Source organism: Ambystoma mexicanum, chromosome 13 (genome assembly GCF_040938575.1).
Source record: "Ambystoma mexicanum isolate Mex_15411 chromosome 13, UKY_AmexF1_1, whole genome shotgun sequence".
Classification (NCBI taxonomy): Eukaryota; Metazoa; Chordata; class Amphibia; order Caudata; family Ambystomatidae; genus Ambystoma; species Ambystoma mexicanum.
The window spans coordinates 398,109,883-398,126,447 of record NC_090938.1 but is presented as its reverse complement, the minus strand read 5'-3'; the positions used below and the strand labels follow the sequence as shown (position 1 = coordinate 398,126,447).

The window sequence follows — 16,565 nt, the reverse complement described above, 5'->3', positions numbered from 1 at the left end:
TGAAACTATCCTCGCCGCCTACAACACCATACTATTACACACACTTGACCTTCATGCTCCACTTAAAACTACTATCCAGAAGAAACCCATCACCCATAACTGGAACTCTGGTGAACTGATTTCCCTGCGCAAACAGAAACAGGTTCAAAAACACCTCCGGAGGAAGAAACCCTCCACCGAAAATAAGGAAGCTTTCTTATCTGCAGCCAAAACCTATAAAACAGCCATCATAACCACTAAATCCGACCTTTACAAATCCAGAATGAAGGAAGCTAGTTCCAATACCAAAGAGCTCTTTCAAATCTTTAAGAACTCGAGACCCCAGAGCCCCCCATCACCAGCCTCCCAAAGTGGTGCACTACTGTCCAAGCAGCACTCACAAACAAAACCACCATGCTGAGAAATAAGACTATCCTTAAGAAAACTCTGCTCTCTCCCAAAAATACTCCACCCATCCTGCCTGCAGAATCCCCTCCCTTCACTACTCCCCCATTAAACTTCAGCCAAATCTCTCCTCTAGACACCCTTTCTATCATCCAAAACCTAAAATCATCAAACTGCAAGGGTGACATATGCCCCTCCAACATCATCAAAATGTGTACTGAGACCCTGATACCTATCATATCTAAATTCATAAATGCCTCCTTTGATTCAAGCTCTGTCCACTTAGCCATCAAGGAAGCTTGGGTCACAACACTACAGAAGACATCTTGCCTTACCCCTACCCTCCCTACTATCGTCCTATCACCACAGTACCCTTCCGCCTCAAAATTCCCAACCGCACCGCATACATTCAACTTCAAGCCTACCTGGAAAACCACGAGCTCCTGGGATCTCGTCAATCTGGCTTCAGACACAGCACAGAAGCTGCTCTCCTGGACCTTGAGATTCAGCTTGACAGACTCTGCGACACTCGAGAACTCGCCATTCTTCTATTACTTCACCTCTCTGCCGCCTTTGATTTAGTCAGCCATGACATTTTGTGTCAGCACCTCAGCACTAAATTCAATTTTTCCACAGAAGCCACCAGCTGAATCAAATCCTTTCTTAGTGAGCGAACCTCCAGGGTCTTTGCCGACTCAGGTGCTGCTGACCCCATCCCCGTCCCCTTTGGCGTCCCTCAAGGGTCCTGCATCTCACCCACTCTGCACAACATACACAAAACCTCTGTTTGACAATCTAGGCCATCTTGGGATTGCTTACACAAACTTTGCAGATGACACCCAAATCCTGCTAAGACATGCTGGGAACCACTCCACGGGTTCCGCTAATATCAACCACATCTAAAGGCGTCATTTAGGCTTGGATGGCTGAACACCATCTGTGCTTGAACAACGACAAAACTGAGCTCCTAATCGCAGGCTCTCCACACCGTCTTAAACATTTGGACCCAACATTCACCTCTTTCTCCATTGATGGCAACCCCTCTATAGTTACGAGCCATGTAAAAACCCTGGGTGTCCATGTAGATGCAGAACTTTCCATGTACAAACATGCTAAGGCCCTCGCGTCCTCAGCAGCCTACACATTAAGCTCATCAATCTCAGCAAAACATTTCTGTCCACCGACAATTGTCTTACCCTTGCCAGGGCCATTATCTGCAGTAAACTTGACTACTGTAATGCCATTTTCTAAGGCACCTCATCAAAAAATATTACTAAACTCCCACTGATTCAAACCAATGCCCTCCGGGCTGTCTGGGGTTTGAAACCTCAGATCATATTTCCTATTCCAGGCGAGAGGCCCATTGGCTGCCAATCAAAGCCTGCATCGAGTTCGAGATCCTCTCTATTACACACAGATGCATCCACAACACCTCCCCAGCCTTCCTCAACTAACGTATCTAAAAATAAAACACAGCCTCGATGCCTACCATCATCCACCACACAGGCCCTAGCTATTCCTAGATTCACAAGGAAAAGAACAGGGGGAACCAGCTTCACCATCACTGCCTCCACCCTCTGAAATGCCCGCCCCCATCCACATCCAAGAAGAACCCTTCTACCTAATCTTCTGAAAAAACTTAAAACTCTGCTTTTTGACCAATATATCTAGCTGATCCTGATTTACTGTTGCCTATGTACCTACTTTGCCTGTTTTTGTACCTATCCTTGTATTTGCCTATTTCACTAAGTCCAGCGCAGTGATATTTACGGTTTTGGTTGCTGCCTATAAATGCAACAAATAAATAAATAAATAATGCTACATGGATAGCAATGCACTCTTAGTTCACACATTGCTACTAGTCAAAAGGTCTCCATGTGCTGGCGCCTAATCTCACTCTCGTTAACGTCACAGCACCTCAGTACTGTCCAGAGGGTCGGCGCTCTGACAGCAAGTGCTGGTGCATGTATTTTGAATTTTGAACTGAAAGACAACTTATCCTTAAACACCAAAGTAAATATCGAACTCAAAGTAAACCCACATTTAACAACAAAAGTGCATTTTGAATACCGAAATGAAAGTATAATTAATATCCAACTACCAAAGTGCATTTTGAATACCGATTTTAAAGCAAACTTATATTTAACTTACAAGAGTGCATTTCAAATGTATTTTTGAACTTCAAGAACAAGAATGCATTTGGAATGCACAACAGTGGGTATTTTTCAGAATGAAACTTAAACCTTAAGCTACACAAGGAACTATTGAATTGAGAGCAATTCATCTTCAAAGCTCATTAAAACTTTAAGCAATGCACATGTGAAACCCAATAGGAACATTGAAGTATAACCCAACAGACAGACGTTGTATATGAGGCCAGGAGGCCCACCCAAAGACATTAAGCAGAAATACCTTAGTGCACAGCAGCAAGTGCCAAGAATCACCTTGGTGCAAAGTAGTAAGTGCCAAGGAACACTGTGGGGCACATGAACCAACACCAAGGAAACCCTCAGCTCACGGGAGCAAGTGCCAAGGAATCAGCTGAAGAGCCCAGGGATCCTCATTGCATGACCTGTAATGGGTGGTCGTGTGGTCTAACAACTGCGCCTAGATCAATGAACCCTGAATACAAAGGACCCAGCATATTGGGAAAACCAATTAAGAAAACGAACTACAAGTACAAAAGGTGAAGTTAAAGGCGATGGAAGGGAGCCCTGAGACTGGAAAACCTGTTTAAATTGTCTTGAGAGCTGGATCTCAAGATCTTACCCTTTTTTTGTTTGGAGTTGTGTTGCATGAGACTTGGGGAAGGGAGCCCTGAGGATTATCTTGAACTATGTTGCTTGGAGTTCAAGAGAGGTGATCTGGAGACTTTTGTGGGACTATATTATACTTGGGAATGAAAGCTATGAGCTGGAAGAAGCACCTAACTTTGCTTCTTTGGTTATTAGCATCCCTACACATTGTTAGTGTATATGGTGACGGCAAGTATAGGTTGTGGACACAGACAGACTTACAAGTGGAACTATAAGACTCAGACTTTCCCTTAGTTTTATTCCGATAGGGAAATCCAATTTTAGCATAGGAAATAATAGGATTTTCACCATCCTGACATTTGATAAAGTGCATTAGTTTGAAATATAAATGTGTTGTCTGTGTCTTGCTTGATGATGCCTTAACAGCAGGCTTAAATGAAACTGTATACCGCCCTTTTGTGCTATAATTTTATACTCCCGAAGCCATACTGAACCCCATCAAATCTCTGCACACAAACATGTCAGTACAAGTCAGACTAAACTGTCAAGGATCTCTATCAAAAACTATTGTGATCCAAAGGGGAGCCAAGCAGGGGTGCCCGTTGGCCCCCGCACTCTTTCTGGCTTATCTTGGCGACTTTCAAACATCAGAAACCTCTGTGAGATCGTTCCCACCGCGGTTGGATCAACACAAAATCAGCAGATTACTCTACGCCGACGACCTCATACTGATTGACCAAACGCCTATAGGATTACAGCGCCAACTCGATAACCTTCATGTATACGCAACAACCAACAACCTGGAAGTAAACAAAGGGAAAACAAAAATAGTCATATTGGAAAAAACAACAAAGAAAACTGAAAAACTAAAATGTTTCTTCCAATCGGCGGAGATCGAAAAAGTCCAAAGCTTTAAGTATCTGGGCATCACACTCGACAATACCAAAAAAGAAACAGCTATGCAAGAACATCTAAGAACAAAAACCAGGAAACTTGCTATACAAGGAAAAGCAATCGACCAAAAGCTAGGACGCGTCTCAACGATACCAGCGATCGACTTTTACAAAATGAAAGCTGTCCCTGACATAACCTACGGTACAGAGGCAATGATACTGCTCCCGCGAGAAATTTGGCCTAAACTCGAAGCTTACTATTGGAGAACAGTTCTCGGCCTTCCGGTTTCTACGCCTGTAGCATCCATTCGCAGAGAACTGGGCCTCCTGTCCCTACAAGGGACCTTGAACTGCAATTCCTTAAGATTATACAGAAAAATACTGCTCCCTGAAAGCCCACTGCCCTACAGAATCATCAAAATAGAACGAGCAGTTGAATCCAACAAAACCGTACAATCCTGGAAGCTATACATCTCCTCGCTTCTGAAATCTATCGAGTGTGACGAAGACGACCTGATTCAAAACCCGGTAAAAATTATGAAAAAAATCAAAGCGTTAGATTGGATCACAACTCTTGCAAAAGCCACGGAAAATAGGCTAACGCTACACTTGCCACCAAACACAAAGAAACTAAATGAACTGCAGGGATATATCAAACAATTCCCTAACAGAAAAGCAAGAAACTATCTTCTTAGAGCGAGACTGAACCTGTTACTGACAAATGAAATCAAAGCCATTAGAGGACTTTCCAACTAAACACACAGCAAATTATGTCGCAACATAAATGAAAAAGAGACAGTCCGCCACCTGCTTTTAGGTTGCGCAGAAACAAAATCAATCAGGACAGCTTACATGCGGCACTTTTCGTCTGATCCCTCACTAGATAGCGAATCCTGTTGGTGGTCAAGAATGATCAGCGGGGACAAACCAACATGGCTAACGGCGACTTCTCAACTTGTGCAACAAATCATGGCCAAGCTGGATACCTTGAACTTCTGGAAAGGACCTCAGAAAGCCAAGGTCTTACACTGGCACCTCCACACTACGAGATTCCAGGTGAGCCGATACTGCGTGTGACCCCCTCTTCTTAGTTTCAGTTTGAAAAGGCCGAAAAAGGCTGAAAAAATCAGTTGAACTCATTTTCTTAAACTTACACGAAGTCTGTTCAAAAGACAAATCGAGCGACGGACTGAAAAGTTCTTTGTAAAAATCAAATCTTTTTTTTTTATTCATACAAATAAATAATTGTATACATCAGTGTGAATACTCCTTGTGGTGACAGGGGACATTTTTTAGCATACTGTGCCACTAGGGTTTTCTTGTTCAAAATGCAGATGTAGTATACATCCTGCAAATGTATGTAAGATTGCAGAAGGCACTTTACAGATGAGTGAATGAGCGTGAAAGTGTGAGGGAATATTATATTGTATAGACAGAGTTGATGAATTTGTGATTTTTTTATATGTGACTATTGAATTAATGTATATTCCTTTGTACTATATGAACAAAAATAATTGAAAGATTGGATTACTTGTAGTTTTCTATATGCTTGTATGCTTGTGGGTTGTGTGTTGTGAACAGTATTTATACCAGGGGTACCCACCTGCGTTGAACCCTCGGGTCTCTTTTGAGTGTTTGTGATCAGTCAGACATTGACAGTTATTGATCAAGAGTGCACAATTAATAGAATAAATGTGCCTTGTTTAATAGATATGGGAGCAAATCGTTGAGCAATCAAATGTAGGGATTTTCCTAGTGTGTGGCTTTCATCTGAAACTGTCTTAGCTGTAGGGATTTCTAATAACACTGTGATTCATCCCATGAAAAACCGTTAACTGTATCCATTGGCCCGATTTCAGATAGGTATATGTTCTATGAGCCCTTTAGCAACAGTTAGTTTGTTGGAATACGACTTGTTATGTAAACTGAGATGAACTATGTATTATATTCCAGAGTGAGCGTTCTTAGACACCACAAATGCACATGAGAATGAGGTAATATCAATGTTGCAAACATGACCCATAGAGAAGAAGAATGGAGATGAGATAGGCTGATTTAGAGGAGGTATTGTCAAAAGTGTCACAAAGATTGTTGTCGAAACATGCCAATGAGGTGGGTCTGATATGAATGCTAAATCAGTACACATCCAAGCACATACCACTAAATCATTAACACAAAAACCCTAATACTGTTTGAAGCTTGAAGTGAAGGAGAGCATCCCAATAGTGATTAAATCATCAGTAGATCATAGGATTATGATCCCTAGTACAAGTCTGCTTAACACTCAAAGTCTGCCAAAAAAGAAGTCTGTGGGAGATCTTTACAGATTTGTACAAATACTGAGGGCAGTAAGGGCAGAGGCTATGGCCACATCTCCACTAGTACAGAGTAAAGAAACTATATTTTCATGCATTTCCACTATAGCTACATCCTTTATAGCTGTCGATTTATATTTTGAATTCTTCTATATCCCTATACACGCATATACAATATGATAGGTTATTTATAACACGCTTAATACCCAGAGGTTTCTAAGCGCAGATCCGGGGATCAAAACTGTGTTACTCTATGTCATCTTGCTTCCAAGGCGAGCACGTTGCCCCTGAGCTATCCTCCCGAGACATAGTCAGTCCCTATTTGCCTTTACTCTTTCTGGCCCCGAACATACATAGCCATGCCTTCCACAGGGAACATAGAAAGCTCAACCCTCCTCTCCCAAATAATAAGGACTTATTTGATATTCATATTCCAGGAGGTTCGGTGCTGGGCCAGTCCATGGAAGATCTACTATTTGTGTGGCAATCCTATGTGTGATGCACCTGTAAACATCGATAGTCTTGGCTGCTTCAATAGAATGCTGTAGGACGGCTCTATACGAATTATACTGCTTCACCACTTAATATTGTATTTGTGTCAGAAATCACACAATTTAACAGTTGCTCTACTTTGAGAGAAGACTTTTGTTTTCGGTAAATGCCTACACTTGAGTTAACCCATTGTTAGGGATGAATTCTCACAAGCGAGTACGGTCTCAACCTCACCTCATAAAAAAGTGAGATTCACAATGGGTGGGCATCCACACAAATTTGGGAAGCTCATAGAAGTACACACCAATGTACATCAAAGTCGACTTAAGTACGTAGGGGGCATGGGAAGCTCGAAGGGCACTGCCCCATACAGACTTAGGGACAGGCAAGAGTGTAATTATGAGAACATATAGTAGGAACGAAGTCCAAATTTCGTTCGAGCAGCGACTAATGGGGGAACAAGGTACAATAGGCCACCTAAAGCTAATTGCATCACTTGAGCTCAAGGAGCAAGGTGGCAACATACGGTGAACTGCCACACTTCCATGTCAGTAAATTGCAGTGTTTAGCCAACAAAAGCATCAAAAACACTAATTTTGACAGATACTTTGGGCACCTGTTATACCCTCCAAATAAAAAGCAAAAGTCCAAAGGACTAATAAAGAGAAAAAAAGAAAATGAAATGGAGAGAGAGAGAGAGAGAGAAAGAGTGAGAGTGAGAGTGATAGAGAGAGAGAGAGAGAGAGAGAGAGAGAGAGAGAGAGACCAGTGATGTCATTCAACTCACAAACAACCTCCGACCACAGACCAAGAGACAATCTCAATAAAACATCCCACATATCTTTAGAAATGTGCCTTATGGTTGTCCACTCCTAGGGCAAGTAAAAACTCAAGTCTACTGCAAATATGGAAAGGCCAGCACGAGTAGGGTACTCACCATTAAGGGTTTTTACCTAACTCCATCATTGTGAGGCGCTGAGAGAGTTGTTTTTAATATGAACATAAACAGGACCATTGTGGATCAGCAAAAACAGTATCAAGTTACTTCAACTTGTCTCACAGATGGCACAAAACACTCCGAGCTCAAGGACAGCTCAAGGGTTTTTATTACAATTGTGTTTGTGGGCCCTAGGGCCCTCCCTCTATTTCTCATCTCCCTTGAAGTCTCCTCTCTAACCCAAGTGTCTGTATCTCCAGTTAGTGCTACCAAATGGTAACCTCTACTGTCTAAGCACTTGTCTTAAGTAAGTGATATTTCCCTGAATGCAGGCTGTCCAAACTCCCTCTGGGACTTGCTAACTGTCCCTACTGTAAGGGTGCTGAAGTAAGGGTCGGACACAATGGTGGCATATTTTTGGGTATAGACTTTTGTTAATTAAAAAAAAAGGTTTGAAAAAGGTCTCTCTATCCCTAAAGCTAAGAGGGGTTTCCCTACCTAAAAGGAAACTAGTGAAATTGTCAGAAGGCTCAAAACTAAAATGTCCGTCATTATCGTGTTTCAAAACCTACCTCTGTCCTTAACACTAATAATCTAAAGCAACTGTGCAAGGATGATCTATTCTCAAAAGTCCCCAGTCCCTCTTGTAAAAAGTGATGCAAAATAATGTCCCGAAATGCCAGATTCCAATGCTAGGGTTCTGCTCCTTTCCCCTAGACTTCTTATCTTATGCCCATTCCGTTAGGGCTCCTGAGCCCCTATATCTCTTTTGGCAAAGTGGCACTGGGCAATTAGCAAGGGAATGTTTCTTGTGTGCGTGCGCACGCTTCTTTATCCTACCAACTTGGCACAGTTTGCTATTAAGTGTAGGCTTCTTTCTGTCAGTACCATGGATCCTGACCGTCTTATACTCAACGTCTTATGTGGGTGCGTGTCCCAGACTTGCAATATTTTGCGTGGCTTGGTTCACTCTCCTGCCAAGCAAGTGTTCTCTCATGGACTGTCTCTCTTTCTCTCACAAGTTCCCAGACCCTCTTAATCTTCAGCACTTTAAACGTTGGTTTCTCATATGGGTGCAGGTCCCAGACTCCCACTGTTGCATTGTATCCGCTTGCTTCGCTCTCCTACCTAGTATACAATGCTTCCTGGTTTGCTTCACTTCAATCAGAGTCCCAGACCCACTTATTCTCAACCTTGTATTTGAGTGCAGGTCCCAGACTCGCACTGTAGTGTTGTTTCTAATTGGTTCACTCTCCTGCCAAGTTTGCAACTCTTCCTTCTTTGCTTCAGGGTCACAAACCCCTTCTTCCAGTTTCTGGGTTCACCCTGTTGCTTTTCCGGACCTCTATCCCCTTCGGGGTAACCCGCGTACCTGTTTTTTTCTTTCTCGTAGGTACCGCTGGTTGCTGGGTAGCTGCGTCCCTTCTCGAGGCTCCTATAGCGTTCGGGTATCCGGCAGGGTCTGCAGCAGCTTTGCAGTCTTCTGACTCTTCCTGGCTGCAGGTTCTCTCACTTTCGCGCTTCGCCAGGGTCTGGGGCGCTCAGAGGATTACCTTGGCAGGAACCCAACTAGTCCTCTCATCCTGGACCATGTTCCAATTCTCCCTTTTCTCCAGTTACGTATTCCATTCTGGCTTACGTCAGCTGCTCCAGTGCACGGGTCCTGATGTTCCTCCTCAGAAGATCGCTCTCCCTCCTCCATGTCCCAACTGAGCTTATTTCAAACTCCTGCATGGTATTGTTGCACTGCTTTGGACAAATTGCTTGCATTGAGAAGATAGACCACTCACTCTGCTTTTCTAGAGTGATCTCTGGATTCCCGGTCATAATCTTCTTCACAGTAACAGGTTCAAAACTATATGCATGATACTTTGTACTTTCAGGTCTTTCAGTCTTGTCATGTATGTTAGGCTGACTGACTTGGTGCACCACCCCCATTGGAGCCTATTGTACTGTGGACACAACACTCTGGCCCCATGGGAAAGGTCTCCCCCTCAGGGAGAAAGGGACCACATGCTCATATTCGTCACATACCTTTCCTTTTATGCTGCTGGTTTACTCTTCTGCAGGCAGAAAACTGACAAAAAATCTACATTGGACTGCTTACTTTTCCAGTGTTCCACACAAAAGTAATATGGTTGGAGAGCAAGAAGCCAGTGCATCATTCTGGGGTTCGTGTCTTTATGGAGACTCATCCAAGTGAGGGGTGAGTGGTCAGTTACTAGCCGGAACTTCCTACCATGAGATAATACTTCAAATACCCCACAGCCTACATTATGGCTAGAGCTTCTAGTTTGATTGACACGTCATTTCTTTCTCTAGGGAAGAGTTTTCTGCTGATGTACAGTATTAGATGCCCTATTCCCTCATATTCCAGGGACAAAACGGCTCAGAGGTCAACCTTTGAGGCATCTGTTCGAAAAACACATTTTCTGGTAAAGGGTACTTTCAATACTGGAGCACTAAAAAGAATAGATTTTGAAGTATTGAAACAGGCCTGGTCGGTTTATCTCGTTTGAGTTTTTGGTGTTCCGCATTCCTTATTTTGTCGGTAAGACAGGCAGTGATGGAAGAGTAGTTCGGCATGAACCGTCTGTAATATCCCATCAACCAGAGAAGTGCACTTAGGTCTTGCTTAGTTTTGGGTACTGGTGTCTCCTGTACTGCTCTAACATTCTCGATTTGGGGTTGCAGAAGTCCATTGCTGACAGAAAAATAACAAATGCTTAACAGCAGATTGTGCCAATGGCACTTTTTTGATTTGGCGGTAAGACCAGCCTTCTTCAGAGCTCTCGTAACCTCATAGAAACGCATTATGTGTTCCTCCCAAATTTTACTATGAGTAACTATGTCATCCAAGTAGGCCCCGCAAAACCCAGAGAACGGATGTAGGACCTGGTCCATTCATCTCTGAAAGGTCGCGGGTTACCTGTGGAGAACAAATGGTAGAACTTTTATTTGGTTTTTGAAATATGTTTTAAGTTTTGTAATTAAGCGTACAACACATCACCGTAACCCATTCCCCCCTACACCATTCGCGTCCCTTCCCCCCCCCACCCCTCCTACCAACCCCATTCCCTTCCAACTCAGAGAATACCCAATATAGTCATACATCCTAGCTACGGGGGTTCCATATCTGTGTCTCTAGCCTGTTAAGTCAGTGGGTGCACTGTTGATATATCCCTCTCCCCACCTCTGGAAATATTCCTGTGAGCTCTCAGGGGGAAAGGTCATCAGGTGACGTTTGCAAGTCATTAAGGAGTGCGCTCCATTGAAGATCCTCAGAGTCCTCCTCCCAGGGGTCCTTTAGGGTTCTTCCATGATATGGCCATGCAGCATTTTGCTAAAACAAATAGGAAGGCTGCTACTTTGTTTGAGCTCCTTTGCCCCGCTCTCTTCCCCCACCCTGGAGTAGCCCCAGCAAGAATATTCAGGGTGTGCACTCTAGCTCCCTCCCCAAGAGGGCATTGAGCTGATTGACCACTGCCTGCCAGTACCCAATTATCTGAGAGCAACCCCAGACCATGTGCCAAAAATCAGCTGACTCCCCATTGCATCTAGGGCATGTGTGTGGGATCTCTGCATTTATCATATGTAACTTCTGTGGCGTCATATAAACTTGATGCACCACATTAAATTAAATCAGTTTGAGGCAGGCGTTGCGTGAGACTTTGGTAATGGTGGTGCAAACCTTGGACCATCTGTTCCCTTCTAACAGTTCTACCAGATCCCTCTCCCACTCTTTCCGGACCCTTAAGGGGGGCAATGTTTTGCTCTCCTATAGCTCTGTGTATAATTGCGTGATTGCAACGAAGCTCCGCCCCCAGTGTGAGAATTGCATAGAGCACTGGTGTGGTTGGGGGTTCCTTTGGGATAGAGTCCCATTTCTTAGCTAGGGCCTTAGTTAGCCTTGCAAAGTTCAGGAATTGCCCTTCTGGCATGTGAAATGTTTGCGCCCCTGCAGGGAAGGGTAGCAGGGTCCGTCCTTCAAACATATCTCCCAATGTGTTCAGCCCCGCAGTGACTCATCTGTATGATCCCATATCTCCTAGGTTTCCCTCAATTACAGGGTCCACCCTCAGAGGGATGTCTTGGTTATATCCCCTTCCCAGTTTTAGTTTTGTGCACGTTCCCTTCCATACCTGCTGGGCTACTGTGATGATGCTTGAGACCTGGGGTGTCATGATTCCCCCATAGAATTTCTATTCCCGTGTGCACTGGTGGGCGTGCGCTGAGCAGCCACTTGTCTGCAACACCCCTCTGGGAGTCCCATTTAGTCGTGTGCGGTAGTTGGGAGGCTAGGTAGTAGAGTTTTAAGTCTGGGATAGCCCCCCCTCTGGGTAGCTCCTTCTCAGTGTGTCGAGGGACAGCCTGCATATGCCCCTGCCCATAAGAATACCGAAAGCAGACTATCCAACCTCTTGAAGAAGGGAGGCCTGATCAGGAAGGGTATTGGCGAAGAAGTATAAGAACCGCAAGAGAATTATCATTTTGCAGACTGCAATTTTCCCCATGAGAGAAAGAGGTTATCTGCCCCAGAACTTCATGCTGTTCTCTACATTGGATATTGCCCTTCCCATATTATTACATTGAAATGTCTCTGCAGTATCATGGTGCTCTTTTATGCCCAAGCACGTGAACGACTCTGTCTCCCATTGTACCACCACTGTATGTAAATTGGCTTGCTCCTCCCCCCTCAAGGATCCCAATGGAAACGCCACTGACTTACTCTTATTGATTGCGAACCCCGATAACTGCCCTATGTTGGTCCTTACTTCTAACATATATGGGACATGCAGCCCAGGGTAATGAACATAGAGGAGAACATTATCTGCGTATAAATAAATAACGGGTGTTTGTCCATCTACCGTGATACCTGCCTCTCGGAACTGGGACCTGAAGATATTTGCTAAAGGTTCCAGCGACAGCGCAAACAGAATGGAAAAAAGCAGGCATCCGTGCTGCGTGCCCCTACTCAGTTGCCACCGTGGGGAGACCTCACTGCCTGTTTTCATCCTTGCCAACGGGCATTAGTAGTAATTGATTCATCAGTGGTATCCATCTTTGCATAGTCGGGCCTATCCCCAATTTAACCAAGACCTGAAAAAGCCACTTCCACTCAACCGATTCAAACGCTTTAACTGTGTCTATGGCCACTACCGCAAGTCCAGTGCCTGCTTCTCTCACCCTCTCCATGACGTGATGCAAACACCGCAAATTCATTGTGGTGTTGCTCCCTTCTACAAAACCACACTGGTCATGGTGGGTTAGCCCTGCAACCCGTCCTTCTAGCCCATTAGCTAAAACCTTGCCCAGGATTTTACCATCCACATTCAATAGAGAAATGGGGCAGTAGGATTTGCATCTGCATGGGTCCTTCCCAGGCATTGCCAGTGTCACTATTATCACCTCCCGCATGGAGTCCAACAGCATCCCTTTCTGAAAGGCTGCGTCGTAGAGTATCTTCAGTTTGGGGACCAAGAAGTTTGCTTATGTCGAGTAAAATTCTGCCGGAAGACCATCCCCTCTCGGCAACTTTCCCATGCTCAGGGAACTAATCGCCCCCCTTATTTCTTACTCTGTAATTGGACCCTCCAATTCCTCTGTGGCTACGGCTGTCAGGCTAGGCAGACGGGGTTGGTCCAGAAGTTCCTCTCTCAAATCCTCCATATCTATTGGCCACCTGCTTGTGTATAGCTCAGTATAAAGGCCAGAGAGGCTTTGTTAATGTCATTTTGCGTTGTAGCCTCCTTCCTCAATACAAGACAATCCAAGTGATTGTCCCTGACAGGGTTTCCCTTCTCAGTAACCAGGCTAGCAATCGTCCTGCTTTATCCCCTGCCCTGTGAATCCGTTTGATATGTTGGACATAGTCGTGGTCACTGAGTCTTTCCTGCGCTGTGGCCCTAATCCTTTGTTCCCGCAATAGTTCTGTGCCACACAGGCAGCGCCTAGCCAGGTCCCCTTCTAGCTGCTGTATTCGGGCTTCAGAATCCCTTAGGCGAGTCAGGAGTTCCGCTCTCAAACCTATGGGTGGTGGCAATGCATTTCCCCCTGATGGTGACCTTGAATGCATCCCACAGCATCCCATACTCTCCCACTGATACCTCATTGAAGGTAGAGTAGTCAGTAATGGCCTGCCCTATATCTTCCTTGAAATGTCCACCATCAACCTCCATGTGGGTACCACACTTTTGTGGTGCGCAAGGGCACATGATCTGACAATGTTTTCCCCAAATAAGTTGCCTCCTGGTATTCCATGAAACAATTCCTACTGAAAAATAGGAAATCTATGCGCAAGTGAGAACCATGGAAATGGGAATAAAAGGAATAGCCCTGCTCGTCCCCCTCTGTTTGCACCACAAGTCAATGTGAGAAACCTGAAGGTGTCTCCCTTTCTAAACCTCGAGGATCTGTCATTCAGATGGCCAGGACACGGCCATTGCTACTGGATCCAGTTCCTGGGGGTAGAGCAGTGAGGGAGGATCACCTGGATGGGGGGTCCTCGGGGAGTGGGAGTGGTACACCGACAGGTGAGACGTGGTATTTCCCTTCCGGTAACAACTTTTCCCCATCCTCTCAAATAGGACATTCCAAACCACTGCCCCCCCACCATTTCTAACTCTAACGCTTTCGTACAACACAAAGGAAAGCAGACTAATACTAAAGCCATTTACCTGACATGTCCTAATACTAGGGTCAGGCAAAGTCAGGCAATTGATCAGAACCACACACACCGGACAGCTGTTTCCTTTTGCCAAAGGGATAAAGGAGGAACCAGAGAGCACAGTACAGGCAAGGCAAGCACGGCAGACAGCACAAAGTGACAGCTACCACGCAGCAGTTCAAGAGAAGGAGAAAGGGGGTGGTGAGTAGAGAAGTGACCTTGCCCTTTTCATCCCAGAACCACAGAGCCTTTGAGGAAGAGAGCCCAAGACCGCAAGCAATAGCACAAGTTTCTTGCAGCAGATGTCAATGGTACACGGGGCAAACCCATGCCGATAAGCAGGAGCGAGGGAAGCTCCCACGCTCGTGGTTCCAGCCTTGACTCCAGAGAGGCAACAGCCAAGCGGTTCATTACAGCCGGTGAGTCGAGGGGAGAACCGATAAGAACCGGGCTGTGTTGAGTAGGAATCGCAAAGTTGCAAGTTTTGAACCAAAGCTGATGAACTTTGAGTGAACTATAAAAAGTGTGAAGGGGGAGACCAGCGGCAGAGGGAAACCAGTACCACATGGGTGCTAACTCAAGGGACTCTGGTTGAGCCCCATTTGAGAGAAACTACAGATACCAGAAGGTCATAGGAGGGCCAGCGAAATAAATCAAAGTGGTCATAAAGAGGGTCAAGCTAAATCCCTGTACAATCAAAAGACTTTGATCTACAAGCACTGTCAAAGAAAGGGAAGTGAATCCTACAAACATTGAACTGTGTTAAAAGAGAACATTAAAAGTAGAGAGGGGTCCGCGGCCAGAAGAGGGGGACCGAGGGTTGAGCCACTACCACCATGATCGAGAGTCACAGTAAACCCGGTGAAGGGAGGTTAAGAATCGAGAGGGGTCAGAGCACAGCAAAGGGGGATCCAAGGGTGGAAAGTTGTCACCCCAAGATTGAAAGTGAAAGCAAAGTTAAGAGACGGCAAGAGTAAACCCGAAGGAGGGATGCCATAGAAGAGGGGTCTCAGCCTGGCACAGGGAGGTCCAAAGATGAAGCTATTACCCAAGTACTAGCAGTCAAGAGAGGTCTGTGCCCGGCAGAGGGAGATCCAAGGGTGAAACCCTCACCCGAGTACCGCCAGTCAAGAAGGGTCCAAGCCCGACGGAGGGAGATCCAGGGGTGAAGCTATCATCCAAATTTTAAGTAAGAAGAGACTTGACATATACGTTTGTGCAATACAATTGAGAAGGGTCAGCACCCAGAAGAAGGGGACCCAGGGTTCAAACCTTCACCCAGCGAACATTGGAAAAGAACTTTCATTTGTTAAAGGAACTTTTGTTTTATTGTTTGAGCATGTCAGGTCCTCGAAGGCAAGAGACTTTCAAGTGAAACGAGACTTGGCCATCGACGGCCCTGATAACTGAAAGCTCGAGAATTAAAAGTTGAACTATCGAAAAGCAACTACGAGACAGTTTGCCCACCCTCCACCCTGCCGATCCACCGTATGGCAAGCTGACAGCCTCGGCAGATGATCAAACCCTATTCCCCGGTGGTGAGCGTTTGCTAAGATGAAGGACGAGTGGCGTGGAGATGGTGGAGGCACCGGAGCAACCCGGGAGCGGTGAGACAGCTGCTGCTTCCTCGCGACGCCGCCTCCGGTGAGCTCCTGTGGTCCTGCAGCACGAGTCCTTTGGCCCCGGCTCACCGAAGCGCCCTCAACACGAGCCACAGCCCAGGGTAAGGACCAGTCTATTTTTGATGGCTTCTTGGGCTCATAGCCCTGCTCAGGAGGGATGGGGGACAAGCTACTAAGATGAGGGACAGCCAGTGCGGGGACAACAGAAATGCCGGAGCACCCTAGGAGCAGTGAACTGAACCAGCCGCTCCTCCCTCACAGCACCGCCCCTGATGGGGCTCCTGAAGACCCGCAGCACAGATCCTCTGGCCCCAGCCCACTGAAGCACAGCAACGCGAGCCAGCAACCCAGAAGGAGTCTCACTCTAGACGCCAGCTGCTGGGGTCCATAGCCCTTCCGAGGAGGTACAGGCAACACACTTCTTGTGAAGGTATTGCCGGGAGTCCTGGTGCGCAGATCGCTGGAGGCGGTTCCTTTTGCTGTGTCCCGGCCAAGAGGA

The 16,565-nt window shown here is 45.7% G+C and overlaps 1 protein-coding gene across 4 annotated transcripts in view; it reads right to left on the bottom strand.

Moving 5' to 3' along the window:
• The window catches only part of TSSK4 (testis specific serine kinase 4), a 2,423,787-nt gene that overhangs the window by 924,413 nt on the left and 1,482,809 nt on the right, over window positions 1-16,565 (bottom strand). The gene's annotated exons all lie outside the window — the stretch shown is intronic.